The 16,795-nt window shown below is 41.1% G+C and overlaps 1 long non-coding RNA gene across 1 annotated transcript in view; it reads right to left on the reverse strand.

Moving 5' to 3' along the window:
• Nucleotides 1-8,959: 8,959 nt before the first annotated feature.
• LOC121984400 overlaps nt 8,960-16,795 on the reverse strand; it is a 49,121-nt gene continuing 41,285 nt past the window's right edge. Inside the window, exon 3 of the long non-coding RNA XR_006112889.1 lies at nt 8,960-9,153. This is a non-coding gene — a long non-coding RNA (uncharacterized LOC121984400). The remainder of the gene's footprint in view (nt 9,154-16,795) is intronic.

Genomic DNA, 16,795 nt, shown 5'->3' on the forward strand with positions numbered 1-16,795 from the left:
AAAAAAGGAAAGTTTTTAAAATTTAAAATATATCTTTTAAAACATTGTAGATGGCTACAAAAAGAAAGATTTAAAAAATTAAAAATCCACTTTTAAGCCCATCTTAGCCGGCCCCTTGTTTGGGCACCAAGCAAGGGGTGGCCAACCCCTTGCTTGGGCACCAAGCAAGGATGTGGCCAGCCATAAGGATGACTTGGGTGGATGCGAGGCTTTATACATAGAGGTTACAACAGGGACCTAGAGGAGGAATTGATTTTGGCCTTTTGATGGGCTTGAGCTTTCTATGTTCGACCCGAACACCCAACTCAAGTTCATCAATAATAACTCATACCACTAAAGAGTTATTATTGAACTATCGCACCAATTTCATATTACATTATGAGCTCCTTCTTATCATGAGTATGTTAATCTCTTTGTATTTAAGATATTGAATGCCCATTAATTAAATGAGTTACTAACAACTCATTTAATTAACATCTAGCTCCAAGAGTAGTACCACTCAACTTCATTGTCATGTCAGATCTAAGTCCACCTACAAAGTTTACATGACAATTTTTATGAGCTCCTCAAGAGGACATCATCATCCTAATAAATAAGACATAGTTTCCTTCTATAATCAACAACACACCATATAAATAATATTATTTCTCAACTTATCGGGCCTATTGATTTAACGAATAAATCTCACCCTTTGATAAATTAAAGAAATAGATACTAAGTACATGTGCTTGTTATTATATCGGGATTAAGGGTATGCACATCCATAATAATAGAGGTTCTGTTATTTTATGCAGTCAGTATAAAAAGAACAACCTCAAATAGTCCTGCTCTATACACACATAGTGTACTAGTGTAATTTTATAGTCAAGATAAACTAGTACCAAATTATACTACAACCATTCCAATGGTTTGTCCCAATCCATCTTGGTTGTGAGCTTCTATTTATAATCTATAAGGAAATGATAACATGATCTTCTGTGTGACATTACACACTATATTATCTATAATATAAATTAAATGGACAACTGCATTTAACTAAATGTAGACATTTGACCAATGTGATTCTCATTTCAAAATAAATATTTATACAAAAAATTAGGCTTTTAGTATACATTCTAACACAAACATCAAAACCTAGGGCACCTAGATTGCTCCAAAAATCTCTCCCTTTTTGATGTTTGACAACTTGTTTAAGTTAGGGAAACATAAATGCAATAACAATGCGAATAAACATAAAATCTACACATGCATAAGTCATGAAACCTAACCCTAGGCTCCCCCTTCACCTAAGCTCCCCCTTGAGCTAGGATTTCCCGGAAAGGTAAACTTCTCCTCCTTTGCCTGAACAATCGCTCCCCCTTCACCTAAGCTCCCCTTAGCTATGATTTCTTGCAAAGGTGTGTAAGTTCCCCTCTTAAATCTAAACTTCTCTCCCTTTGCCATACATCAAAAAGAGCTTCAACAATATCCCAATTGTTGAAAACTTATCATCCAAACTAACCCAAACTTATGTATTTATCCCCCATGGATCTTATACATCTAAATAAGTTGACACGGTCAAGAACAGTGCTGAAAAACACTTTCAGACTAGTATCAGTCGACTGCCCCCTTCGATTTCCACTCACAGAGCCCTTTGTGTTCGAAATACATTATTACTAGTCGACTGGTATCGACACTAATCGACTGTCCTCATCAAAATGAGTTTACAGAGATATTTTATGCTAAAAAACACTGTTACCAGTCGACTGGTATCTGCACCAGTCGATTGGTACCCTATTTATGCAACAATCAATATTTTTGACCCAAATTTAGAAATGCACTAGAAATTTCACAGATCTCCAATAATTCTCAAATTTTGTGGAGAGGTCTATTTTACCCTTGTCTACTTGGAAAAATATATATAAAAATATATTTATCACAGAACCCAAAATGACACAAAATTCAAAACTATCTAAATGGTTCAATTGAACCTTGACCTAAAGTCCTAGTTTTGGCTTCCTTTTGATGTATTTTCCCATACTAAACCACAATGCATCCCTAGCATTGTTTTATATGGCATATATACATCCAAAACTAATTTTCATGCAATATGAAATCTTTTTCATATTTTCATGCATGATACTCAACCCAATTGTGTCAATTTCTTGGATTTGAGACTTAAGTCTGTCTCTAAACCACTTTGTCACATTTGATGGCCCATTTTGAGTCCCAAGCATAGTCCGCTTGAGATTCATTTACCATATATCCCAAAGACTCTTTGAGCTCCCCTAGATCTCTTAGTCTTAGTCACCTCTCTAGGTGACTCATCCACTATGATTAGACCACTTCGGTGCACCTCAGGTGACACATGACCTACAAAACTCACCTTCTTAACATTAGAAACCTTTTCTTTGGTTAATTTCTTCTTTTCCTTAACCTTGGACACCTCATCCTTTCCATAATTATATACCACCCTAGCATATTCTTTCTTATTGGCCTTGGATGACTTTCTCTTATCCTTGGTCACTCCTCCCTTACCAATGTCATGTGCCACCTTAGCACTTGACCTCCTTTTGATCTTGGAGGGACTCAATTTGATATTTTTAGATCTTTGACCACCCAAATACATGTCAAGTCCTTTAGGTCAATAATGAACCTCTCTAGGACTTTCTCCATTTCCTCAAGCTTTGCCTTCAAGTTTTGATTTTCTAATTCTAGTGTTCTAACCCTAGAATCAACATGTCCATCATGGACATTCCTAAACCTACCCTTCCTAGGTATGTATCTCCCCTTCTTGGGATTAATGCCTAGGTTTTCAACCACCTTCTTCTCCTTAGGCAAGATAGGTTGTTTCCTTTTAGGTCTATCATTTGAAATGATTTCCTAGAGTTATCACCTACATTATCCCTATTCCTATCATTATATCTAAAATCATATATGCATGGGCAAATAATTCATATTATTTCTAACATACATGGAGGAATTTGAATTTGAACTTGAATTCAAGTTAGGCTTTACCTCCCTTACCCTTGAAGCTCTCTTCTTCTCCCACTTCTTTAAGTGCGCTAATTTCTTGAGCTCTCCTCTTCTTGGGCACTTTGTGTGGTAGTGACCCCACTCACCACATGTGAAGCATCGAATATGCTTCTTCTCTTTGACTCCATCCCTACAACCCACATTAGTTCTTAAAGCAACTTTACTAGGTTTTGGGATTACCTCCTTTACCTTCTTGAGCGAAGGATACCTACTCTTGTAGTGACCCATCTTACCACACTCAAAGCATTTGATGTGATCCTTTGCACTCTTCTTGGTATTTGAGGTGGAGGGTTGAGCCTCCAAGATCTCCTCTTCCTTGGATTGCTCTTCTTCTTCTTCACTTGGATTGCTCGGCGAGATTAGGAGAGCCCGATGGTCGGCACCGCATGGAAGAAGGAGACGATGCTATGGCTTCAAGGTCGCGAGGACATTGCCGACTGAGAGGGACTGCACCGGTGATGGTCGGGTGGAGAAGAGAGTGGTCGGCGACAGTGCGAAGAGGAAAGGGGAAAGCGGCGGTGGAGAGAGGCGATGATAGGAGATCGGAGAAAGGAGAGGGTTCGAGGTTTTCCTTGGCCGACGATTTGTACGACTGGGAGACGAGGCGTCGCGAGGCGGTGCCGTCAGGTTGGGGGAGACGAAGAGATCGGGGGAGGAGAAGGGGGTCTGTGTCGCACAAGAGGAGAGGGAGAGGAAAAAGGTCGGCGATGAGGATTGGCGTGAGTCGGACGAAGGAGGCTAGGGCACGAAGTGATTTGGTTTATAATTTCAAACTTAGGTTTAGGCAAATCAAAACCTAAGTTTATTTCTCAATCAACTCCTATTTTTAGGTATTCCAAACAGACTTTCTTCAAGCCTAATAGCTCTATCCCCTTAATTGTGTCATACAAACTCTGTTTAATTCCAGAAAAATTTCTAAAAATTCTTGAAAAATCCAATAAGATTATTTATTAAATAATCTTATCATTTAATTATTATTTGGGTGCCATATTTCATATTCTCACCCACAAATAAAAATTTGGTCCCTAAATTTACGTTATTTACCATCAGCATGTACTAGCAATCGATAATCAGTATAGATGCTGAACGAAAAATCTAACTCACATACCTCAAGTAAAATGATGGGGGTATCGAGCTTGGATAGTATCCCGAGCTCCCAGGTAGCCTCCTCTTCAGAATGATACTGCCATCCAACTTTAACTAGCAGGATAGTCTTGTTCTGTACTTGACGCTCTCTGTGGTCCATAATCGGTACCGGAACCTCCTCGTAGGTAACGTCAAGCTGAATGAGAACTGATATATCTGACAGAACATGTGATGGGTCGGATATGTATCTCCTCAGCATGGATACATGGAATACATCGTGAATGTCTGCCAGAGACAGTGGTAGCGCCAGACGGTGAGCTACCGCTCCAATCCTCTCCAAGATCTGGAAAAACCCAATGTATCGTGGAGATAGTTTACCTCGGAGACCAAATCTCTTCACTCCTTTCGTGGGTGAGACTCTCAAAAAATACATGGTCGCCTGTAGAGAACTCCAAGGTTCTCCATTTCTGATCAGCATAACTCTTCTGACGGTCCTACGCCTCGGGCATCCTCCGTCTGATAGTGAAGACCAACTCTGCCTGTTGCTGAGCTCTCTGAGGTCCTAGCAGCCGAGTCTCCCCAACCTTCTCCTAGAGGGTGGGTGTACTACAAGGACTATCATACAATGCTTCAGACAGTGTCATCTAGATAACCGAATGATAGTTATTGTTGTAGGCGAACTCGACTAATAGCAGGTAGTCCACCCCGCTACCTCCGAAATCCATAACACAAGAGCTCAGCAAGTCTTATAAAGTCTGGATGGTTCGCTCTGACTGTCCATCTGTTTGCGGATGAAATGCTGTACTGAATCGGAGTTGTGTGCCCAAGGCCTGATGTAGACCCTACCAGGATCGGGATGTGAACCGTGGGTCTCTATTCGATATAATGCTCAAAGGAACATCCAGCGCGAGGTACAAGGATCGATACCCTGCATTTGATGATCTCCCAACGATACAGCTCTTCCAATCGACCCAGAGTATTGGTCTTCCGAATCGCTAATAAGTGTGTGGATTTGGTTAATCGATCAACGATTACCCAAATCGCGTCACGACCTCATCCTGTCCTAGGAAACCCCACCACAAAATTCATAGTGATGTATTCCCATTTCCACTCCGGAATAGGAATCCACAGAAGTAACTCGGCAGGTCTCTGGTGCTCAACCTTCACCTGTTGACAGACTAGACATCTAGCTATAAACTCCGCGATGTCTTTCTTCATGTCGTTCCACTAATAGGAACATCTCAAATCTCGATACATGCATGTTCCACCTGGGTGGATAGAAAAACAAGAGTGATAAGCCTCCTACAGTAACTCCTCCAAAACCAGATGAGATTGCGGTACACATAATCTACCTCAAAATTAAATAATACCCTCGTCATCTTGGGTGAACTTTGTCTGTTGCCTAGAAGCTAACTGGTTGCTAATGGACTGTAAGCACTGATGACCGGCCTGGGGGCTCCTAGATCCTCATCCTGATCAATGACTGAGCAACTATGGTAACAAGAATACCCTGCTCTATCTGTCCCTGCACCTCAAGGCCCAACTCGGTGAAACCCTGAATCAAGTTCGTGACTAAAACTCGGTGGCATGCTAAAGTCCCTCTGGACTTCCGGCTAAGTGCATTGGCAACCACATTAGCTTTCCATGTATGGTAGCTAATGGTGCATTCAAAATCCTTTAGGAACTCTATCCATCTCTTCTGTCGGAGATTGAGTTCCTTATGAGTGAAAAGGTATTTGAGACTCTTATGATCAGTAAGAATATCAAATATAATACTATACTGATGATACCGCCAAATCTTTAAAGCAAATATAATGGCAGCTAGCTCCAGATCATGTACTGGATAGTTCTTCTCATGCTCCTTCAACTAACGAGAAGCATATGAGACTACCTTGTCGTGCTACATCAAAACAACACCCAAATCCTGTAGAGAAGCGTCGGTGTAGAGTAGGAATCTGTCCTCTCCCGAGGGTAAAACCAGAATTGGTGTCGACACTAATCTCCGCTTCAGCTCTAGGAAGCTAGTCTCGCGGGCTTCTAACCACGTGAACATCACACCATTCCTGGCCAGGCGTGTCAGCGGTATAGCAATGTGAGAGAAATCCTCAACGAACCATTTGAAATATCCGGCCAATCCCAAGAATCTGCGGATCTCCTAAAATGATTTCAGTTGTTCCCAACTGGTGACAACCTCGATCTTCTGAGGATCTACCAAAATACCTTGGCTAGAAACCACGTGTCCTAGAAAACTGATTGAGGGTAGCAAAAAAGTATACTTACTGAACTTCGTATATAGACAATGTCGTCGAAGAGGCTCCAAGACTAGAAGGTGCTGTGCATGTTCCTCCTCAGAACGTGAGTAGATCAAATTGTCGTCGATGAAGACGATAACAAACCGATCTAGATACTCTAGGAAGACGTGGTTCGTCAAATTCATAAATACCGCTGGAGTATTGGTAAGCCCAAATGGCATTACCAAAAACTCATAATGTCCGTATATAAGGCATACTCAACCATAAGATTACTAGCAATGCCTCTGTAATCCGATCACCAACTACATATCACCAAATCCATAAATATCACACCTAACACTCACTATGTCACCATCAATGACAAACCCAAATAATAGATCATCATAACAAATATCCACTAATAAATCATCGAAACAAATATCCACTAATACATCATCAGACAACCCCATAACTCAACATTTACATCCATAAATCATTAGAAATCATCATATCACAATATTTGATCTCACAATATCCCTCAACCTCAAACGATCCTCAACAACATGATAACCCTAGTGACCAATTTTCATCGTATCGGGTACTTTAATATCTAAAGGATATGAGTATAAAAACTTTACTAATTTAATCCAAAAATATCCAAAGAGTATGTCAAATCTCATCCTATAGATACCCAGATATTCACAGTAAAGGAATGACCATGCAAAGTCCAAAGGGTCACTCAACCTCCTTCTGAAAGTCTACCCATCATAAAATATCACCACAAATCTCATAATTATATCTGTAAATATCTTTCGACAAATGTCGACAAGAGATCGAACACTCTGAGCTGACAAATAGACTTCAAGACCTTGGTAGAAGATCATATAGTCAAGGTCTTGAACTACTTAATGGAGACACTGCTAGCTGAGTCGACCAACCATTGTCTTGTAACCCATCATACTACGATTGCTCCACTTGAGGTTCAGTAACCTCTAGTGACAAGCCATGTACCCAAGGGTAGAGGAGCACTATCACTAGATAGCTGATCAAAATAATTGTCAATCGTCCCACTGCTCCTCGAAGATCATCATCTTTATTTCCACTTAGTAATAGTAGAATTCATATGTATTAATCAACTAACTCCACCTTCTCCGCATCATTATGGGTTGTAAATCACTAGGCACATTAAGGATATCTAACCATATCCAATCAGTCCATGAGTCAGTATCTCCCATGGAACAACGTTAGACGAGTCAATTGATCATCACCTTATAATCCATCATGCTACTGAAAGAGGTAGTGAAGTTCTCTCTCTCAAAAACACCTCACCAAATGATGCTTTGATCTCAAAATAATCATCTGCTTTTTCCTTCACGTGATGCCTTGTCACGTAAAGATAAGCAGCTAACTTCACCTTTTCTTACACTAGTACAAATTATATATCCGAATGTACTCACCAAGTTATACAACCAAGTAATGGTTGTATCTCATAAATGTTAAGTAGGTAGCTTTACACTTTTTCTACAACACTGGGGGTATCATATCCGAATGTACCTTTTAAGTCATCCAACTAGGTATAGACGGTCCCGAGTCAAAGTCTCCATGGAATAGGATACGCCAATGGTAAACGGCTAATTCAGTCTTCTCTACATTGGTACAAGTAATGTACCCAAATGTGCCTCAAAATATCTGACTAAGCACGAGTAACTCAAAAATCAAAATCTCTATAAAAGTAGAGTAAGTCGGTACCCTAATGATCAAACTGCCAAAATAAATCGATCCTCAACTAACTGATCTAATAAGAGTAAATCAATCATCCACAGATGAAGCTAACCAAGGTAAATCGATACACAACTACCCAAGTCAACAAGGGTATATCGGTCCTCAACAGACAGAACTAAAGAGAATATAAATTAATCCTCTACTGACCGAACTAACAGGAGCACGAAACCAACTAAGATAGGTCAAACCACAACTGCACAAATAAACCAGGTAAATCAATCCTAAACTGACTAAACCAATAGGAGTACATCGGTACTCTACTAACTGAGTCAACATGAGTATTACTGGTAGTATGATATGATGAATCCCTTGAGACTATTATCCTTGATCTTCAGTAGGGTCGACCGTGATCAGTGGTTGACCCATCATATGAAATATATTCTACTAACAACTATACATATACTAAAAGAGCACTAACACATGTCATAACTAACTATCATAGACAACTATATAAGTACTAAAAGAAGTGCATGATAACAGTAAACAAACATACCTTCTATAACTTGGAGATGTTCTGCTACTACCTGGTCCCAAAATCCAAAAAGTCATATCGAGAAAATCAAAATAGGAAATAAAAAAACAGGAATTAAACCTTGTAAATTGGGCTCTGATACCAATAAATTATCACGACCCAAAGGAGTCCCTGCCAAAGGAAAATCTAGCACCATCCCCTTGTACTGGTGACAATCTAAATCATATATACATCCACAAGAATACATCAGCCCACACGGCTGGAATATTTATACACCCACACAATTATATATATCAAACAGCCCACACGGCTATACTAACACACAGCGAAAATCGAAAGTAAACCCATATAGACTAAAAATGAAGATTGCTAGGCTTACATAACCACAACAAAACAAATACAACTCCACAAAGCAAACTTAAAGGAACAAAGTCAAATTTATACAACACCAAGTCCAACAAAATGTAAGACAACTAAAGAAGAGCTAAAATCGAAAATAGTCCTCAGATGTGATATGGAACCGGCAGACAGGATACTCCAAGTGACACGACATATTTATGTACTAACCTAAAAACAATAAGAAAAGAAATAGGGGGTAGTGAGTATAACATACTCAGCGGGTATCAAGCAGACATGCATAGTAAAATATAACTGCCAGTAATAATCATGTAGTACAGTCTCCTGAATAATAAAAGATAATGCAAAACTGAAGAACAGAAGAACTGTACTCACCAAGGCCTCCTATCCTGAGATGAGGATGTGAACCTCACCAAAAGATACAGGGTCATCAGACCAAATATATAATGTCTCCTGTATGCATGTCAAACAACCACCAACAATGCAGCATCCAAAATGCAACAATCACAAACAATAAATGTAATCCATGCATATGATGTAAATGACCTAGTCACCCCTAACATCAGTCAGTCATCTCACACGCGATGGAGAGACCGAGAGGGTAGGACTATGACAATTGTGCACTCTGCCATCACTACTTCTGAGTGACCGAGTGGACAGGCCGCTGTCGGAGTACACCTATCGTACTACCCCAAATATAGTGGGGGAGCCTAAGCTCTCATCTCCCTGTGTCATAGTCAAGAGGAGAGATCTCTACACGCTACCATGCTACATTCACACTACCCATGAGCGGACCAGCGGAGCCCTAACAGAGCAAAACAACACACACCCTACCTGATATACCACTAATCCATGAGTGGTTGTGTGTGCAGATCATGTAACTGGCGATGTGCTCAACAAAAATGGAGCCGATAATCATTCAGTATGCAATAATGCAAAATGGTGCATGACATTAAATCATGTAACTCCTGAAAATAACAACCTCCTCATAATGTGTACCAAAAGGAAAACCGAGTCCACAACAGTGATCTAGGTACACATGCCAGATAGTAAATCTAGGTACATGTGCCAAGTAATAAACCTAGGTACACATGCCAAGAAATAAACTTAGGTACACATGCTAAGTAATAAACTAGGTACACATGCCAAGTATTAACACTAGGTACATATGCCAAGTATATCTAGTAACTAGACCTATATCCGGTCATGCATTGTATGTCACTACGTAAGTACACAATGCAAGAATCAAGAGGACATAAGAAATAATGCAGAATAGGCACTAATAAGGGCATACTACGGGTATCAAGTAGTGACATAGTAAGGCATATATAAACATAATCATTACTACTAGATATAACCTACTACGCATATCAATATGACAATATCAAAAGAGAAAAGTCAAAACTACCCGCCTTTATATAGATCATCCTGACAATCCCCACGTTGAGACACTCATCTTAAATCAACGCCCTACAAATCACATGATATACAGTTTAGCTAATCATATATACAACAACTAACTAAACCCAAAACCCAATCCTAATTTGATTAGGTAACCATGTCTAATCCCACCTAATGATCCAATACTCTCTTCATTGCCAATATCCTTGTGAATTAACCTAACTAGAGAAATCAACATATAAATGAATCTCTAATCCATAACCAAATAGATTAAGCATCACCAATCATTCCCCCTTCCAATTAGGATTTACTACAAGCATAATTAATCCAAAACTCACTAATCAACATATCATGAATCCAACTCACATAAATCATCATCAATTAATCAACCATCCATAATGAATCACAACCACACTAGATAAAGCATTCCGAACTCACATTAGGTTAAGCTAATTTGCATCAATCCCAACTCACCTGAATCTTAGATGCTTCCTGATTAGTCATTGTACCTTACTGTCGAAAAGGATGGCCTGGTGGAGCTGCTGTTGGAACCAAGGATGGAGCTACAAGGGTTGATCCAACAACTACACATATTGCAAAGTAACCCATATCAATTATAATCAAAATAAAAATCCCCAAACCAAACTCCTCCAATCATTACCTTATTTCTGCCAGAGATTCACTGTTGATGCTTCCTGTTGGATCCAAGAAAGAAGTCTAGCATAACTCCATAGATAAGGGAATGGCCGGAGCAGAAGATTTGGTGGTTGCGGCTACTAGCGCTAGGTCAAGATGGTGGCGCTGGCTCAGCACAAAGGGAGACGACGACGAGCAAAACAGACCAAGAAGAAAGGGTGCGGCAATGAATCAAAGCTACGGCTCGAGTGTGGCTGTTGTAGTGCCAAATCGCGGTAGAGGAGGATGACACGACAAGCAAAATCAGACCAAGAAGAAATGGTGCGACAATGAATCAAAGCTACAGCTCGAGTGTGGCTGTTGTAGTGCCAAATCGCAGTAGAGGAGGATGACATGACGATCAAGCAGAAAAACCTCAGCATCGGCGAGATTGGGAGAGCCCGATGGTCGGCGCCGCAAGGAAGAAGGAGACGATGCTGCGGCTTCGAGGTCGCGAGGACATCGCCGGCTGAGAGGAGCTGCACCAGTGATGGTCGGGTGGAGAAGATAGTGGTCGGCGGCTGTGCGAAGAGGAAAGGGGAAAGCGGAGGTGGAGAGAGGCGATGGTAGGAGATCAGATAGAGGAGAGGGTTCAAGGTTTTCCTTGGCCGACGGTTTGTACACGTGGGAGACGAGGCATCGCGAGGCGGTGTCGTCTGGTTGGGGGAGACGAAGAGATCGGGGGAGGTGAAGGGGGTCGGTGTCGCGCAAGAGGGGAGGGAGGGGAAAAAGGTCGGCGGTGAGGATTGGCGTGAGTCGGGCGAAGGAGGCTAGGGTACGACGTGATTAGGTTTATAATTTCGAACTTAGGTTTAGGCAAATCAAATCCTAAGTTTATTTCAAAATCAACTCCCATTTTTAGGTATTCCAAATTGACTTTCTCCAAGCCTAATAGCTCTATCCCATTAATTGTGTCATACAGACTCTGTTTAATTCTAGAAAAATTTCTAAAAATTCTTTAAAAATTTAATAAGATTATTTATTAAATAATATTATCATTTAATTATTATTTAGGTGTCGTATTTCACATTCTCACCCACAAATAAAAATTTAGTCTCCAAATTTACGTTATTTACCATCAACAAGTACTAGCAATCGATAATCAGTATAGATGCTGAATGGAAAATCTAACCCACATACCTCAAGTAAAATGATGGGGGTATCGAGCTCGGATCATATCCTCTAGCTCCCAGGTAGCCTCCTCATCAGAATGATACTCCCATCCAACTTTAACCAGCAGGATAGTCTTATTCCGTAGTTGACGCTCGCTGTGGTCTAGAATCCATACCGGAACCTCCTCGTAGATAACGTCAGGCTGAATGAGAACTGATATATCTGACAGAACATGTGTTGGGTCGGATATGTATCTCCTCAGCATGGACACATGGAATACATCGTGAATGCTTGCCAGAGACGGTGGTAGCGCCAGACGGTGAGCTACTGCTCCAATCCTCTCCAAGATTTGGAAAGGCCCAATGTATCGTGGAGCTAGTTTACCTCAGAGACCAAATATCTTCACTCCTTTTGTGGGTGAGACTCTCAAAAAATACATGGTCACCTGTAGAGAACTCCAAGGTTCTCCATTTCCGATCAGCATAACTCTTCTGACGGTCCCACGCCTTGGACATCCACCGTTTGATAGTGCGGACCAACTCGGCCTGCTATTGAGCTCTCTGAGGTCCTAGCAGCTGGGTCTCCCTAAGCTCCTCCCAGAGGGTGGGTGTCCGACAAGGACTAGCATACAATGCTTCAAACGGTGTCATCTGGATAACCGAATGATAGTTATTGTTGTAGGCGAACTCTACTAATGGCAGGTGTGTTAGTTAGAGCCCTAGAGCCAATCATTTGATGATTGTATGGACTCATGTATATCATATTCTTGTATATTAATAAAGGCATTTGGATTTTGGTTATTATGCTTATTTGTATTAGTGCCAGATAAAATAAGTATAGTAACGCCCTTGAGTAGAAGGTTCTTACCTATATCAATCGATTGGTTGAATCGATAGTGAGATGATATAGGGAACACTACTCTAAATCATTCCTAGTCGAGTATTAAAATTCAGGGACAATGTTAATACAATAAGACTAGCATGTAGGTCAGCTCGATGACTTGATCTCATAAGTCATGGATATAGAGATATCAAGCTGACACATGGGTATGCATTAGAGAATGTATACTGAAAGACCCGCCATGAGAAAGTATCATGGATCGTTATATGAGTGTCATATACTTTCTCATGTGGCTATTAGTATGACTATTAGTCCTTTGACCTGAAGTCACCATGGATCCCTACATAAGGAGTTATGTACTTTGGTTTCGTCAAACGTCACCCGTAACAGGGTGTACTATAAAGGCGATTACTGGGTATGTAACAAATTATGCAGATGGATGTGAGTGATGTAGATGGGATCTATCCCTCCCATATAACGGGAGCGACATCAATATTCTTGATAGAGTTAGACCACGAAGTGCATGGCCATGCCCAAATGAGTCAACATTAGATGTTGAGCTCATTTGATCGAGTGAGTCTACTTGGAGTTCAAGATTTAGATTGATTAGAGGATGACACGGTCTATGCCTCATATTGATCAATCTAGATGTCTAGGATAGAAGGACACCTGTCATTATTTTGTGAGGAGTCACAATTGGTAGTCATAAGGTGATGTCGGATCTCGACATTCTTGTAACTTGGGTAGTAATGATGTGTTGCTAGATACCGTGTAAAATACCGAAAAAAAATGGCGAATAATGATAAGGGAATTTTCTGGAATTTTTAAAAAATTTTCAGGAATTTTTCGGAACTCGTATGGACGAGTTAACGGGGATAAAAATGGGGCCCGGGAAAGCCTGTTTAGGTTACCCAATTTAAGCGAGAAAAAGTTGAATTTATTTATTCATTTCTTTTTCTTTCTTTGTTTTCACCGAAACCATGTCGTGCCTTAACTTCCTTCTCCACTCGATCCTTTTCCCTCTTTGCGCCGATCCCTTCCTTCTTCCCCCACATCCGATCATCTCCCCCAACCGGCGCCGCTTCGCACTTCCTCTCCCACGCGACCAAAGCCTCGGCAAAAGCAGGAAATTGGGCAGATCTCCTTCCCCCTCACTCCTCTTCAACGCCGACGCTCCTCTTCTCCCCGACCCGGCGCCGATCGCCACCTTGTCGCTGGGCGCCACCTCCCCTCTGCCTAGCACTGGGGCCCTAGTCGTCTCCACCGCCGCCTGCTCCGGTTGAGTCACCGCCGGTTGAGGTAGGGTTATCGATTTCCTCCCGTGCCCTAGATTTTTCCCTTTCTTGCGCATCCTCACTTTGATCTGCTTGTTGCCATTGTTGGATTTCCACTTTTGACCACAGGTACCAAAGGGGCTCTCGGCAGCCATGCTTTTGATAGTGCCATAGAGTTGTCGTCGGGTCGACTCTTTCTGATCTAGCACTAGATCACTGCGTGTTGGTGTCTTCGGTGTCCTAGCATCGACAAAATTCAAGTATCTGAGATTGGGGTAAGTTGTGCTATGGATTTGTCACCTTTAGTATTGGTTTGGATTTAGTTGTTGTGGTTAATTATGTTTATTTCAAAACCTAATTGGAAGGAATTAGTAGTTAAGGAATGATTGAGGAGCTAGATGATCCAATTAGGGTTTATAATTGGATCTGGATTTATGTTAGCTTCTTGAGGATTTGATTTAGCTAATTTATTTATTTGTAATTAGCTAAATCTGGGTACCATGTATCACAGGACTTTGATACGAGATGAGCATTTCGATGTTGGATTTGACTGATTGGACCTTCTTTTTTAGGCGGGTACCTCTTGACTTATCTTTTATGATATTGTCTTTGGATATGCATAGTATTTTATAACTACAAGCAATGAACATGTTTGTCTTTGGTATGTCACTGTTTGATATCCATAGCATGTTAGGTTTATCGCCTGTGACGTATCTGCGCTTATATCATGTGATTTATTGCCATGAGTACTGTACTACCATGAGTATCTTAGTTTCTAGAATAAGTGACATACCATGTTTCACTGAGGTTAGGACTAGGTTCTGGACTTTTGGTTTCAGTCATGTGTATCGAGACTGTCTGATACTTAGGTTTTATGCCATGACTGGCTTGTGTACCTCTATTTGTATATCATATATGATTCGTGTACCTAGACCTTGATTCTTGATGTGTGCATATTGTTGGTACATATGTTATGGAAGGAGATATGTTTAGGATCTAGGTTGTTATACCATAGAGGACCTGTATGCCCTAGATCCGTGGATTGACCATCGCTTTTACAGTACCCATTTTCTATATATGGATATGGTTATGTTGATCAGTTTTTTGTTATGCATAGTGACATGCATCATGATTGCATGTTGTGCGATTGTCGGCTCCACTATGGTTGAGCACATCGCCAGTTACATGTACTGCACACACCACCACTCATGGGTTAGTGGTATATCAGACCGGTGTGTGTTTGCTCTGTTTAGCTCCGTTGGTCCGAGGACTCGGTGGTAGCCGTGACAGTTCCTTCTGTTTGGCTCGTGGCATGTAGTGTAGCAGTAGTAGCCGGCACGGTGGACTCTGTTGGCTCCGTTGGTTAGGAGACTCGGTAGTGGCCGTGAGATATCCTCCCGTCGTCGTGTCTGGGAGTTGAGAGCATTGAGCTCCCCATTTATGATTTGGGGTCACGGGACGGAGTACTCCGACAGATCCGTCCACTCGGTCACTCATCGGGAGCAGTGACGACAGAGTGCACGGTTGTCATAGCCTACCCACTCGGTCTCACCATTTGTGTGTGAGATGGTGACTGCGTCGTGACCAGGACACATCATTAGCATCATATGCATTGATGCATTTATATTCTTATGATTGTATTTCTTGCGTTTGGTTCTTGCGTTTTGTTGGATCATACTTGACTGCATCTGGATTATTGACACTTCGGTTTGTGACCCTTTTATGCGGATAGGAGTTCTGGTGAGTCTGACTTCTTGATTACCTTTCGGTTTCGTATTCCTATATATATGATTAGGAAGCTGTATTCCATGTTTGTTGCTGTTAGATATATCTTACTACTCATATCCATTGGTATTCGCTGAGTTGTTGAACTCACCCCCATTGACACTATCTTTTTCAGGTACCAGGTTATTTATGGTGTCGCTTGGAGCATCCTGTCTGCTGGTCCCCACGTCACATCAAAAGACTTATCGGTTTCACGTATGTTTTGTTTGTTTTATGTATCAGTTTGTTAGCTCTGTACTCCGGTTTTATTTTTGGAGTGTTGATGTTGTTATGCGGTATTTTGTATTTGTTATTGGTTGTGTAAGCCTAGCCGGCTAGCAGTATTGTGTTTTTGGTTTTGGTACAGCTGAGTGGGCTGCTTTATTTTTAACTGCGTGGTTGTGTCAGCCAGAGGCTGAATTTGATATTAACTGCGTGGTGTTTGTTTTCTTTATTTGTTATTATTCCAGCCGCATGTGGCTGAGGTATATAGTGCTTGTAGAAAAGTTTCAGATTGTCCGCCGTACAGGGGAGATGCTGCCGAAATTTTCTTCGGACAGAGACTCCTCTGGGGCGTGACATACCGCTCATTACTTATGCTCCTAAATGTGTTTAGGGCATTGCCAACGTTACAAGAACCTATAGGGTCACACACTTAGGACATTTAGATGGAGATTTGGTTCATATGATGAACCAAGAGGATTAGATTCATTTGATGAATCAAATTGGATTAAGAGTAATCCAAATTGGGCTACTTGAGTTCGACTCAAGTTGATTCATGTGTT

The sequence above is a fragment of the Zingiber officinale genome, chromosome 5B, assembly GCF_018446385.1.
Source record: "Zingiber officinale cultivar Zhangliang chromosome 5B, Zo_v1.1, whole genome shotgun sequence".
NCBI classification, from domain to species: domain Eukaryota; kingdom Viridiplantae; phylum Streptophyta; class Magnoliopsida; order Zingiberales; family Zingiberaceae; genus Zingiber; species Zingiber officinale.